This window comes from Eptatretus burgeri, chromosome 3, assembly GCF_056783735.1.
Source record: "Eptatretus burgeri isolate ZD-2024b chromosome 3, Ebu_testis_v1, whole genome shotgun sequence".
Classification (NCBI taxonomy): domain Eukaryota; kingdom Metazoa; phylum Chordata; class Myxini; order Myxiniformes; family Myxinidae; genus Eptatretus; species Eptatretus burgeri.
Window position 1 is genome coordinate 39,204,186 of NC_140963.1, and position 15,161 is coordinate 39,219,346.

Below are 15,161 nucleotides of genomic sequence, written 5' to 3' on the forward strand. Positions count from 1 at the left end.
AGAAAGGAGGGGGTGTGGTGCCGACATTGTGGCCTGCAGCTGGGACGAGGGACGAGGCTGCCGGAAAGTCATTTCAAACAGGCTTGAATCCATCCATCCATCCATTGGGACCATACTCTGTGCAGAGCGTTAGCGCTGCCTAAGCAGTCTCCTTGGCTGTTGGGCACAATCCTGGACAGGTCATCACTCTGACACAATATACCAGCAAGACAGCACTCATTTTGCCAACCTCGGAATGATGACAGGCAGAGTCAACCCCTCCTGATATTAATTCAACAACCGAGCGGGATTTGAACTCAGGATGCTAGGATCCCAAGGCCACCACCCTAACTGTTAAGCCAACACCAGGCATCGGCTTGAATCCCCCTCCCCCTTTTCTTTTCTGTATTGTTTTTCTTTACACCCTGGCAAATATTCCTTTGTTATTTTGCTTCCTCTCCCCTTCAAAGGGGTCAGAAAGGGATATATGATGGGGGTGTTTGTGTTAGGGTTAGGGTTCATATTTTTCATATTCATGAGCTTATAAATCTGAAACTGAACACTCGAGCAAAGTGATACTGCAGATATTTATAAACTGGCATATGAAATTTACGGATCTGTTATCAGAATGCCTGATAAATGCATATGTTTATACCTGTAGGAAGTTGAAAATGCCACTTTGACCAAAAATGGTGAATATGCAGGGGGCATTAACTGAGGTTATTTTTTTTTCTTCTTCTTTGTGATTCTTTGTGACAAATTCTTCTTTGTAACATCACAAGAAATCCAACAAAATGCAATGGAGTATGACCTTGAGAAGCGCTTCAGAGCAGTAACAACCATTGCTGGTACACGGTCACACTATGGTTTCCTGCCAATCTCCTCAACACGTCTGGAGATGAGAAGGGTTTCTTCTGATGCTGTATCATCAACAGTAGGCACAGGACCGGAAACCACACAAGCTCATCTGTCCCAGTTATTAGTCCCAACCCTAACTGAACTGGATGTCTACCAGACTGGGAAATATATTGCTTGTGTTTATGACAGAAAATGGTACATTGGGAACATTGTCACAAGAAATGATGATGAAAATGATGTGTTTGTGAACTTCATGAAGCAAGGAAGGGGTAACACATTCTCATGGCCTCCAGAAAAAAGAAAGATCAATGCTGGGTGCCATTACTCGACATTCTTTGTGTGGTTGAGGCCCCTGACATAAAATCTGGTAGACGTCAGTACCAACTGTCACAGCATGACTTTAAGCATGTTCAAGACCTGTTGTCTAAGATGTAAAATTCTGTGCCGCTGAGTGCTAGATAATCATGATATTGAATATCATAAAAGATGAAAGGTCATTAAAGAGTTTTCTAAGGTATAAAAATTACTAATATTCATTGTCTCTATATATCTGTAAATAAAAAAGCTGCTACTCAACTAATCAAATTTGTTCTAATTATAATTTGCAATCACTTAAGAAAGTAATCATTAGCATGTATTTATGAATAAATAACATCCTCATCACTAATGTCTAATAAGAAGCATAATTTAGCCTCATGCGCAACCCCGCAAATTCACCTTGTTTTGTACCAAGTGGGCCAAATTGCCATATTTGGCTTCCTAAAACTAGGAGTATGTGCTTTCTAGAGACATTCTGATGCCACAATCTGAAATTTTGCATCCCAGTTTATAAAATTCTGCAGTAACTCTTTCCTGGATAGTTCCATTTAAGATTTATAAACTTGTGAATATGACAAAAGTGAATATTTATAAAAAAAAACGTGCATGTAAATACAAATTTATTTTACTATGAAGTCATAGGCGTGAGATAAAATTATTCGGTCAGTAGACATCATATATGAGGCAATCTTTAGAAAAAAAAAAAAATGAAGATCTTAAACCCTCGCCACATGGTCAAACCAGGGGACAAAATTGGTCCATTTTAGAGCCCTCAGAGGCAAGGGCTTATAGTAAAACTTTTATAATTCATCACCTAATTGTATTATCCAAACAAGAATGTATCTATGGATAGATAATGACCCTATAATCACTGTGTTATGAGGAAAATATTCTAAGTTGTTCCATATTTTCAGGAGGGCTCCTATAGTTTCACCTTATTTTATCTCGTTTTGGCCAAAAAGCCATTTTTAGCTTCCTATAGAGTGACAAATATGCATCCCAGAAGCTATCTGATGCCATAATTGAAAAATTTGGATGCCACTTAGTAAATATTTGCAATATTAGCTTTCTAGAGGAGTCCATTATAAAATTATAAGCCACTGAATTTGGAAAAAAATGCGTTTTTCACATTTGGCATTTTTAGGGCCAAATTTCAAAGATCTCTGGAGACACATATTTTTAAAATATGAGGAATTGAAAGCTAATCTTTTTCATGGTGGGTAGAGCTATATAGATCTACATTTAATAATTTTTTTACAGCAAAATCTGAGGTGACCTGGGGACCCTTTGGTGAGTTGGCACGGAATGACCCAGTGGGATTTCCTACCGTATGTTAATTGATTTGTTGTATACCCTGTTCTCTGATCCTGAGTAAAGGATTTGGTAATTTGTTCGGGAACCGTTATACACATGAACAAACCCAAATCTAATCTCTCGGTGTCTTCCTCTTCTTCTGAGAGGAAGACAAACCTTACACCACAGGCTATGTACACTACCCAATGGGAACCCTGTTCTCTGATCCTGAGTAAAGGATTTGCATTCTTTCCACTGTGTTGAAAAGTATATGCATTTGCTAACGTTTGCATCCCATTACTGGATTTGCATACTGTGTGTCAGTGAGTGGGGGGGTGTAAATTTGCATTAGCACACAGATGATAACTTCGCTTGGCCAAATCTGACTGCTGATATGGTGTGACCCGCACACGGGGAAAGTATTGATCTCCCGAGCACGTCAACTAGGACCTCCGGAGCAATTGACCATACCCAAGCCCCTTACCAAGGAGTCAGGTCATAACAGCTTCCAACCAAAGTCTCAGGTAACGTTTCACCAGCTTCACAGCCGGCTTCCTCGGGCAAATAGACCCTGAACCTCGGCAGGTGTTCGGTTTTTATTTCGATACAACTGCTCATTTCCGGTCACATGCTGGTGCTCAAAGTCAAATGGAGTAGTTTTTTTTATTTTATTTTGCAATCCTCAAGCAAAATATATATATGTAAAATTGCATTATTGATGGGCTGCTCTGCACTTTTTTGTTTGTTTGTTTTTACTTGCATGTGATCTGGCACTTGCTGTTTTTTTGTGTTTCCGGGGAACGAACATCACTGATTTGGTATCCGGGTTGGACGCGATAAGGTATTGGTTGAGTGATTGTTGGGGTTCCCATTGGGTAGTGTACACACATGTATGTGGTGTTTGGGTATGAGTGTTGTTTGTTGCTCACCTTATCCAACTGCTTGCACCATCCAGTTTTTGCCATTTGCATCAGAGCTGTATATTGTGTGGGTATGTCCACCATCTCCCCAGTTAGAACACACTCTTAGCTCTTCACGTGCCATGCGTCCAGTCTCAGTGTTTCAACCAATTGAGCATGACGCTCACCGCGAAATCGACTGGGATGTTGTTGAAAAGTGAAAAGCTTTACAGAAGCGTTGTGGGGTTGTGGATGGAGGTCTGTTTGACCGCCTCCTCGGAATGGCAGCAGACTGAGCGATGGTGCACATGAGTCTATTAAATGCACACATTGAACTGTTTCTGCATCACACGTGCACTTCACATCCTAGGAACAACGCAAACCAAACATCACAGACGCTGCACACGGTACACACCACACGCCAGCAACCACATCTACAAATTAATACCCGCAATAAACCGTTGCACATTGGTGATGAGAAAAATGGGTTGTAAATTGTTTTTGAGTTAATTTAAACACCACTTTTGAAGACGATCAATAGCCTTATTTCGTTGTCCTTTATCAAGGTGTCATTCTTGGTTAGCCCCTGAGTCAGCTTGCTGGGGTCTTTATTCGTCATTTTATTCAACTTGCTCAAAAATACCTTGATTTGGAACAGGCAGCAACAGTTTCTTCGAGATAAAACACTCATTAATTTTTTTTTCACTTTCTTTACTCATATCCTTGCCTGATCATCATACCTATGAATCATTGCAATGCTTATAAACGCTCGTCGCTCTGACATGCCAGTGTTCATGGTTTTATTTCATTTCCGTACGTGCGATAAGCTTGAGAATCTCTTAACTTGAGTCAAATTAAAAAATTTTAATTGACCTCAGCAGCAGTTCTGACTGGTTGAAAAAAAAAAGTGTTCATTTATCCAATTTGGACATTGTTTGACATTCCGGGAATCTCCAGGTAATGTTTGTTATAACCGATCGCAAATCGCTTTCCAAGCCAGTGCGGTCATATTAAACACCGTCCAAAGTTGACTGAAGTGTTGTACAATGTGTGAATTGAACAAACAAACACTTTTTTCAGTACTGAGAACTGCTGGTAATGTCAGTTTCGAAGTTTAAATTTTGAAAATCAGTTCAGGTTAAGAGATTCTAGAGCTTATCGCATTTCAGCTAAAATGCTTATAAACGTCCAGAGAGTTGTATTCACACATGATTTGATACTCCGGACGTGTCCGGGTGGTGTTTATTAGATGAGCGGTAGAAAATGTATTTGACATTATTTTACTTCCATCTTCACTATTATTCGATGCAGAATCATTTTGATGAGACAGTATGAATCGTAATTAACGCTCCACTGCACATCTGCCTTCCCTTCCCCTAACCTCATGCTCACATCCTCCAAAACCCTGCCTACCCCCTCCTAAACCTCCTCCCAAGCCTCCCCCCTTCCACCCCCATAAAAATACAGCTCTGGATGTTTATAACCATTACAGCAGAAATGTGATAAGCTCTAGAATCTCTTCACCTGAACCGATTTTCAAAATTTAAACTGCGGAATTCAACTTGGCAGCAGTTCCGACTGCTAAAAAAAAGTGTTAATTTGTCCAAGTTGCGCATTATTTGATACTCCGGATGCTTCCGGTCATCTCTGAATGTTTGTTTAGTATGACCCAACCAGCCGTTCCTTATTGACCATTTCATTGGAGTGCTTGCTTGAGTGCTTAATAGTGGTGGGCAGATCAATTCCAAAGTACTCGATTCCAACTATGGATTTGAGAGGAATTGAGAAGTGAACCGGAATCAAAGTCAATTCCGAGTAATTCCTACTTCATCAAAAGAAGCGTTTTTCCGGGGAATTTTTTCTTCTTCCCTGATGGGCATATTCTGGTTACACACAGCCTGGTAATGTATTGTTGTGGTTGACGAAATTCGCAAACCACCATTCAGGTCCCGTAGGTGAGATATCTCTAAGTATATGTGTAGTTAGGCCCAAACCCGTTGTTTAGAGGGAATAAATGTCATTCATTCGGGCTGCGACCCTTTTAGATAGCCGTTTTTCTTTTACTATCTTTATTTTGGACCAGCCGCCATTACTACCACCACAACCACCACCAACCACGTCTCAACAGCCATCACACAACCACCACCAACCGCAACGCCGCTTCACAACAACAGCCACGACCCTTGCCATCACATCTCGCTCTCACAACCATCGCATCACCGCCATTCCCGCGCCGCTTGTGGGCACCGATCCTGGACTCGTACAGGGCGCGCACCGAGCAGCGGGTGCAAAAACACCAGCCTTTCCGAGAAATCGGATCAAGAACGATTCACGCCCACTTCTGTTCCGTCCTATCAGCGAGCGTGGGGCGATTTGGCCCCGCCTCCAGGTGCGTCGGAGTATAATCGCTATATGCAGATTCGCGGATCAAGAATCATTCACGCCCACTTTTCCTCTGTCCAATGGGGAGCGTGGCTCCGCCCCCGAGCGATTCCTGATCCAAAAATCTGCATACGATTTCTCCTGTCGCACTATAAAGCGCCGAGCGCGGAGCAAATCGAGGCAGTTGTACGGAGTTGAGCAGTTGGACGGAGTTGAGAAGAGGAAGCAGTTGGAGGCAGTTGGAAAGAGTTGAGCAGTTGGACGGAGTTGAGAAGAGTGGAGAGTGGGAGAGTTGGAGAGTTGTGGCGGCGGCGAAGGCAGTCGAGAGAGTGTCTGTCGGGGTCCGGAGAGGCTGGAAAAGCCAAGAATCTTTGTGGAGGTCGGCGCTCGTGTCAGAGTCGGGGAGCTGCGGAGAGGGGAGGCCGGTAACGCGACCGAGGTCGCGGTGGAGTTGCTCGTCGCGGGACCCAAGCCAGCGAGATATCCTCATTCCCCCGAGCATCAACAACCCCCTCCTGTTCCCCCCCACGCTGAGATAGTGTGAGAAGGGGGCCCCGTTCCCACCCCATTCCAGGCAGTGCCAGCGAGGCCCGCGGAGTCGGGGTGCCGCCGCCATCTTGCGGCTCATCACCAGACGGGTAGGCTCGACGCGGTCTCGGCCCCAGGCCCGTCTGCCCCATTCATCGTTGAGGGTGGCCCCTTCCTTTTTCTTTTGCTTTGAGTATATGTGTTGTCGGCACCGTCTGTGAAGTAAAACTGTATAAGTGTTGCCGTGTGCTCGGTAGTCGGTAGTAGATCTGCAGTGTGTTTTTCTTTTGTTGCATTTGCTTTTTGTGCAGAATTGTAGTGTTACTTTTACATTTGCTTTTGGTGCATAATTGTATATGTGTGCTTTCCGTTTGCCGCGGAATAAATGTGCTTTATGTTGAACTGTTTTTCCCGTTTCGCTTCGTCTTTTCTTTTATTGAATCTCCATCTTACTTCACGTAAAGGGTTGGTCGTGGTCTAAATACGCCCAATAATTAATCGAACCGTCGAGGTTGACGATAACACCGCTCGGTTATCCCGATAGTACGGAACGGGTCGCTTAAAGTGGCCCGTGTCCGAAGTCGACCTGCGGCGTGGTGCGATCGCCCGGTCTACCCTCCGTGTGGGTACTTAGGTAGGTCGAATTTGGCGAGCAACCCTATCCCACGCGGGGGGCCGATTGGCACGATCGTGGTGAGGCCGAATGGCCCACCCGTGACTAGTTCCCGGCGTTAGTCCGAGAGGGTCACGACGGGATTGTCCGTCCGGTGGGCGACGTGCCGCGATTCGAGTTACGTGGCCGTTCGCACGCCGGCGGGCGCGAAACCGCAACACTGTTGTCAGGAGTGGGATACAAACCCATCCCCCTCCTCGCGGCACTGGTATCGGAGAGCGGGAAAACGGGCTCTCCTGTCTCCAGCTAAATTCACGGGTATCGGTCCAGGGGTGAGAGGAGCGACCCCTGATTCCCTCCAAATTACGAGCGATTCAAATTAACCCTTTACGAGAAATAAGATGGCGTCTCAAGGCGAGCGGGAGCCGGGCGTATTAGAAATGGATTTAGAATGTGTAGAATCCATGGTCCAGGATGAAAACCCCGAGCAGGAAATGTTGGTTGTGCAGGAACACGAACTCGCCCAACTGAACCCAGAGCCCGAAATAGGTGCGGCGGCGGCCGCGGTGTATGACACCTCCCCTCCCACTCTCCACCAAAACCCCCCGATCCTTGCTGAATCGGCTCACCCAAGCGCACCCGACATGGCCCAGCTATGCGCCATGCTGGCGGCAATGACAGCGAGGATGGATACAAACACAAATGAAATGAAAAACGAAATAAAAGGCATGAACAAGCAAATGAACGAAGTGAAAACGAAAATGGATGCAAACACAAATTAAATGAAAAACGAAATAAAAGGCATGAACAAGCAAATGCACGAAATGAAAACGAAGATGGATACAAACACAAACGAAATAAAAGGCATGAACGAAAATATGGAAACAAACGCACTCAAAATGAAGGAAGAAATGAAAGGGCTGCGGGGTGAGACGCAGAGCATGGGCCGAAGCCTGCAGGCGGGCATGAAGGCAGTAACCGGGGAGCTTAAAATGGCGACTCCACGTGTGGGAGCGAACGAGCTGGGAGGGAGTGCAACGGCTGTCGGGCCCGCGGTGGAGGCGGGTAAGGAAAAAATAATTCGGGGGATGTGTTGGGCGAGAAGAGTGACGGTGACCGAGAGGGAAAAACTAATTGGGGTGACGGAGACGTGCACGAGGGAGATAACAAGGGAAGAGACGGAAATAATAGTTGAGACAAGGGAGATAACAAGGGAAGAGGTGACTGAGTTTGCAGATACACGGGAGATGGGAACGATAAAGGGAAGACTACACGATGAGACGGGGTAAGTGACGCACACACACACGGAGGTAGTGGAGGATAATGGGGGTGAGCTGGCGGACCGTGCAGGGACCCGGTGCGAGCAGCGGGATGGCCTCCTCCAGGAACGAGGGGAGGGAGTATGCCCCCTTGAGGCGAGTCACGACCAGGTGGGTTCGGTCGTGCTTTGCGAAGTTGAGGGGACGGGTGCTGTGGACAGGTGCACGCCGAGCTTGGGGGGTATAGAGGCCCCGGAGACTCTTGTAGGGACACGAATCCCCAGTGTGGTTGTCCCTATGTGTGTGGTGCAAGGTGTGAGTGCGTCCCCGTGTGTGGATGAAACCGCCAGTATGGATGAGACACCGCGGGCGAGTGTCCCCGCGTGTGTGAGTGAGACACCGCGGGCGAGTTCCCCCGTGTGTGTGAGTGAGACACCGCGGGCGAGTGCCCCGCGTGTGTGAGTGGTGTAGTGGCAAGTGTGCCGAAGGGCGTGCTTCCCAGCGCGCCGTGTGTGAGTGAAACACCGCGGTTGAGTGCCCCCGCGTGTGTGAGTGAGGCACGGTGTATGAGTGAGGCACCGCGGATGAGTGCCCCCGCGTGTGTGAGTAGTATGGTTTGTGTGAGGGAAATGGCACGAGTGAGTGAAAGGCCGCGAGTGCGTGGAGCCACGTGTGCGAGGGAGGTAGCATGCGTGAGTGAACGGCCGAGTGCAAGGGAGACTGTGTGTGTGAGAGAGCGGTATGTGAGGGAGATGACGGTGGGCATGTGTGAGCATGCAGCCGCGTCTCCCGGTGTGAGTTTAATGGTGAGGTGTGTTAGCGTCGTAACACGCAGGTGTGCGTGGGTTGAATGGCGACGACGACGGCGACAGAGGGACAAAAGCCGGGTAGCGGCTGTAGCTGTTTCGAGGACCGTGCCAGGTTCACCCAGCAGCGAGCGCGAGGTCCGTGCTGTGCAACGCACGAGGCCCCCACGTGCTCGCTTGTGGGAATGAAGTCCTGGTCCGGAAACGCACGCGGTGGATTTGCCGATCCCGCGGAGGACAAAGTTTAGGTAGGATTTCGGATTTGGACTGGACGGGTTCTCCACGCGATCGTGTGTGTTAAGCTCCAACGGGCAAAGCACATGTGTTCGCGTGGGGAACCCCTCGAGACGTGGGGCTTGTGTTTTTTTTATGCGCACGGTGACGTCATGGCTGCACGTGGGGTTGGAATCTGGCAGGAGGGGTATCCCTGCCGGATGGTACCGTCCAAGGAGGGACGAGGTACACGTGCAGCTGCATGACGTCACGGGCAGGTGCAAAGTGCGCGAGCTGTGAGTTGCCGCGCTGGTGCTGCGCATGTGGGGGAAAAAAAAAAAAGCAAGCCTCACTTTCGGGTGCACAGGATTCCCGGGCAAGGGGTGGAAGACCCCCTTACCAGGGCACAGGATGGAAACTAGTTAGGGGGAAGGGTTAGCATAGCTAGACCGGCTCCATGGGGCAGGGGTAAGTCCTCATGGGGCCCGTGGAATGGATTAGTTAGAGGGATTGTAGCGAGATTTAGGTTGGGAAATTGATTAATGGAATTATTTTGGAGACAGAGACAGAGTTTGGATGTGTATTGGGGACGTAGCTTAGCTACGTAGGTTAAATGGAACGTGCTATAGTTTAAGGGACGACGTGGGAGCACGAGTTAGTTAGGGGAGGTAGTTAGAAGGATGGCAGAGTCCAGCGGTGAGTGTGTTGAAGAGTTGGTGAGTAAAGTGGAAGCATGTGCTTGGTGAGTGAGTGAGGCCAGTGGGTCTGTGTGAGTGGAGCGATTGGGGAATGCATGGTGCGATGAGTGATTGGGGGGAGGAGTGACTCCCGCCCAAGGGACCCCGGGGTCAGTATAGAGTGAGTTAGCTGGGTTAGTCAAATTAACAAAAATGGAGGTTGTTTTGTTGTTGGTGGGTGTGTAGGCTCGAAACCCATTTGGAGGGGTGCAGGAGCCCTGTTGACGGGCTGGGAGCGTGGCTGCGAAAGGTGAGTATCGCTGAGTGGGTACCCCGGGCACCAGGCTAGTCGGCCGTGGTAGGCCAAGGGCCCATGCGGGGCCGGGATAGCGTAGTGGGCACGGGTGCGCCTGCTTGGTGCGGGGGCCCGGGGCGCCATTAGCCGCGTGGGCAGTGTTGTGGGCACGGGTGACCCTCGGAAAGGGGCCTGGGAAGTCAGCCTGCCACGTGTGCGTTTCAGGGGAGGTGCCATGGGGGGCACTCCCCAGTGTTTAGGGAGCTGGTAGGCTCAGAGGCAGTGTAGTGCCCGGGGGTGCCATAGCTGGAGATTCGGCAGAGGGTCGTGCCTGCCAAGGGGAGCCACGCATCTCAGCCATGAGACCGTGTGAGGGCACGGAGAGAAAATTGGGGGGCGAGGCCCGAAATTGTGAGGACACCAACACAGGCGACGGGAATCTGGGTCGTTAGAACCAATAGTTTAAGCGAGAGGTGCTTGTTGGAAGCCCCGGAGTAGTTTAACAGTTAAATGGATAGGGTAGAATAGGAAATGTACCCTCCGCACCATCCATCCCCTCGCTCTCGTTGTGGGCCGCTGGACCCACTTTGTGTTATAGATCGCTGAACTCTGGGGAGGCCATCCTGAGGCTTCGTTGGGCCTCGACACAGGACGCTAGCTCTCCCTTGTTCCCCTCCGGGAAGGGAACGTAGGGGTTGGGAGTAGGCTAGGTGACAGGATAGGTTAGCCGAACAAAGACGATAAAGGGGGTTAGGGGACGATTTATAGTGGGGAAGTAAAAATAAAAAAATAAGTTGGGGCTAAATTGGGGTTTGACAAATTAAGGGAGTGGGTATAGACAATGACAGGCAAAGGCGATAGGTTGGGAGGGAGACCGTAGGGTAGGTCCGAGCCCGCCTTCCGAGTGGCCAGCACCACCGCACTCCCTCCACTGAACGGCAAAGGCTGGCCAGCTTCATCTGCTGGCTGCGTTGCTGCAAGGCAAAGGCCGGCCCACTTCATCGGCAGCTGTTGTTTTGCTGCAAGGCCTGTGCCGGCTGGATCGTCTGCAGCTGCTGTGCTTCAAGGCCTGTGCCGGCCAGTTCATCTGCCGGCTGTGTTTGCCTGCAGCGGCCTTGTTCTGCAGGCTGTGTTTGCCTGATCACCTTTGCCATGCCATGCCCACTGCCCCTGTTCACCAGCCCCGTTCAATTTTTGCTTTGCCCCCCCCCCCCCTGTTCATTGCCATGTGCGCCAGGATCAGAAAGCAACAGTTTGCAAGCTGCGAGAACTGCCCTGTTGGCAGCTACAACACGGGCCTGCAGTGGCGGCCCGTGCACCGTGTTTGCGTCCATCCATTCATCCATTCATCCATCCATTCGTTGTGTTCATTGCGTGTGCCACTTGAGCTGGCACGGAGACTGCGTTTGTGCAGCCCATGCACCGTTGTGGTTCACTGGGTTCATTTCAAAAGGGAAGGCCTTGGACTGCGTGTGAGCAGCCGGCCACGTTCCCTGTCACCTGCATTGTTTGGGCCAGGGACTTCATGCGAGCAGCCTGGCTCCCTGCAAACTGCTTTCTTTTTGCAGAGTTCATTGATCCTGGGCCATGGTTTAGTGTAAAATTTGTAAGTTAAGGTTAAGATTTACTGTACATATGAGTGCGCCCCCGGCATGTCTGTCTTAGCGCCGGCAATTTCATTTAAGTCGTCCGTGTGAGTGAGTTTGTTTAGGTAGTTACTCAGCCCTCAGGTTATTTATTTTGGGGACACGAATACCATGAATGTCGCACTCAGGGATCCGTAGGTAAAATGTACTAGAGGAAAACTACACATGATGGCACACGAAAATTTGACGACTCGGGACGAGTCTGTAAAAAGGGGAGGGGGTAGTGTTGTGGTTGACGAAATTCGCAAACCACCATTCAGGTCCCGTAGGTGAGATATCTCTGTAAGTATATGTGTAGTTAGGCCCAAACCCGTTGTTTAGAGGGAATAAATGTCATTCATTCGGGCTGCGACCCTTTTAGATAGCCGTTTTTCTTTTACTATCTTTATTTTGGACCAGCCGCCATTACTACGACCACAACCACCACCAACCACGTCTCAACAGCCATCACACAACAACCACCAACCGCAACGCCGCTTCACAACAACAGCCACGACCCTTGCCGTCACATCTCGCTCTCGCAACCATCCCATCACCGCCATTCCCGCGCCGCTTGTGGGCACCGATCCTGGACTCGTACAGGGCGCGCACCGAGCAGCGGGTGCAAAAACACCAGCCTTTCTGAGAAATCGGATAAAGAACGATTCACGCCCACTTCTGTTCCGTCCTATCAGCGAGCGTGGGAGATTTGGCCCCGCCTCCAGGTGCGTCGGAGTATAATCGCTATATGCAGATTCGCGGATCAAGAATCATTCACGCCCACTTTTCCTCTGTGCAATGGGGAGCGTGGCTCCGCCCCCGAGCGATTCCTGATCCAAAAATCTGCATATGATTTCTCCTGTCGCACTATAAAGCGCCGAGCGCGGAGCAAATCGAGGCAGTTGGACGGAGTTGAGCAGTTGGACGGAGTTGAGAAGAGGAAGCAGTTGGAGGCAGTTGGAAAGAGTTGAGCAGTTGGATGGAGTTGAGAAGAGTGGAGAGTGGGAGAGTTGGAGAGTTGTGGCAGCGGCGAAGGCAGTCGAGAGAGTGTCTGTCGGGGTCCGGAGAGGCTGGAAAAGCCAAGAATCTTTGTGGAGGTCGGCGCTCGTGTCAGAGTCGGGGAGCTGCGGAGAGGGGAGGCCGGTAACGCGACCGAGGTCGCGGTGGAGTCGCTCGTCGCGGGACCCAAGCCAGCGAGATATCCTCATTCCCCCGAGCATCAACAACCCCCTCCTGTTTCCCCCCGCGCTGAGATAGTGTGAGAAGGGGGCCCCGTTCCCACCCCATTCCAGGCAGTGCCAGCGAGGCAGGCGGAGTCGGGGCGCCGCCGCCATCTTGTGGCTCATCACCAGACAGGTAGGTTCGACGCGGTCTCGGCCCCAGGCCCGTCTGCCCCCCTCATCGTTGAGGGTGGCCCCATCCTTTTTCTTTTGCTTTGAGTATATGTGTTGTCGGCGCCGTCTGTGAAGTAAAACTGTATAAGTGTTGCCGTGTGCTCGGTAGTCGGTAGTAGATCTGCAGTGTGTTTTTCTTTTGTTGCATTTGCTTTTTGTACAGAATTGTATTGTTACTTTACATTTGCTTTTGGTGCATAATTGTATATGTGTGCTTTCCGTTTGCCGCGGAATAAATGTGCTTTATGTTGAACTGTTTTTCCCGTTTCGCTTCGTCTTTTCTTTTATTGAATCTCCATCTTACTTCACGTAAAGGGATGGTCGTGGGCTAAATACGCCCAATAATTAATCGAACCGTCGAGGTTGACGATAACACCGCTCGGTTATCCCGATAGTACGGAACGGGTCGCTTAAAGTGGCCCGTGTCCGAAGTCGACCTGCGGCGAGGTGCGATCGCCCGGTCTACCCTCCGTGTGGGTACTTAGGTAGGTCGAATTTGGCGAGCAACCCTATCCCATGCGGGGGGGGGGGGGGCGATTGGCACGATCGTGGTGAGGCCGAAAGGCCCACCCGTGACTAGTTCCCGGTGTTAGTCCGAGAGGGTCACGACGGGATTGTCCGTCTGGTGGGCGACGTGCCGCGATTCGAGTTACGTGGCCGTTCGCACGCCGGCGGGCGCGAATCCGCAACAGTATAATTTGAAAAGGACCATTCCCCTTGAGGTGTCCCATTTGAAATATAGCAGCAAAAGCAAGCCACTTGCAAATTAAACCTTGCTTTTTTATGAATCGGAAGGCATTCAGACTTAGCCTGTAAAGCGTGCTGATTGCTTTGCTGACAGATGGGAAGGCAACATATCGACTGATAAAGTTATGATAACATCTTGTTCAGAAGGTCGAGAAATGCAGTTTGGAACTATTTCGGGAAGGTTGAAGAAGACGGTCCAAAAGCTGCATGCTCACTTTGTTCACTAGACCTTGCTCATCAGTGTAATACGTCCAATATACTAAGACATTTGAAAACCAAAAATCACAGAGAATACCTGTTAGTGATAGTTGAGAATGCGGATTCAAAGAAACCAAAGTCTGCATCAGCAACAAGTTCGCTTTCACAATAAACGCAAGCAGTTTCACCCCAGGACGCTGATTTTGTCCCCCTCACATTGCCTTCACCTTTGCTCCCTTCGCACTGCCTTCCCCTTCACTCCCCTAATGCTGCCTTCCCCTTCGCTCCCCTCACGCTGCCTTCCCATTTGCCCCCCTCATGCTGCCTTCCCCTTCGCTCCCCTTGCACTGCCTTCCCCTTTGCTCCCCTTGCACTGCCTTCCCCTTTGCTCCCCTTGCACTGCCTTCCCCTTCCCTCCCCTTGCACTGCCTTCCCCTTCCCTCCCCTTGCACTGCCTTCCCCTTCCCTCCCCTTGCACTGCCTTCCCTTCCCTCCCCTTGCACTGCCTTCCCCTTCCCTCCCCTTGCACTGTCTTCCCCTTCCCTCCCCTTGCACTGCCTTCCCCTTCCCTCCCCTTGCACTGCCTTACCCTTCCCTCCCCTCGCACTGCCTGGCCCTTCCCTCCCCTCGCACTGCCTTCCCCTTTGCTCCCCTCGCACTGCCTTCCGCTTCCCTCCCCTTGCACTGTCTTCCGCTTCCCTCCCCTTGCACTGCCTTGCCCTTCACTCTCCTCATGTTGCCTTCCCCTTCGCTCCCCTCATGCTGCCTTCCCCTTCGCTCCCCTCACGCTGCCTTCCCCTTCGCTCCCCTCACGCTGCCTTCCCCTTCGCTCCCCTCACGCTGCCTTCCCCTTCGCTCCCCTCACGCTGCCTTCCCCTTCGCTCCCCTCACGCTGTCTTCCCCTTCTCTCTCTCCTCATGCTGCCTTCCCCTTCACTCTCCTCATGCTGCCTTCCCCTTCACTCTCCTCATGCTGCCTTCCCCTTCACTCTCCTCATGCTGCCTTCCCCTTCACTCTCCTCACATTGCCTTCTCCTTTTCTCCCCTCACACTGCCTTTCCCTTCACTCCTCTCATGC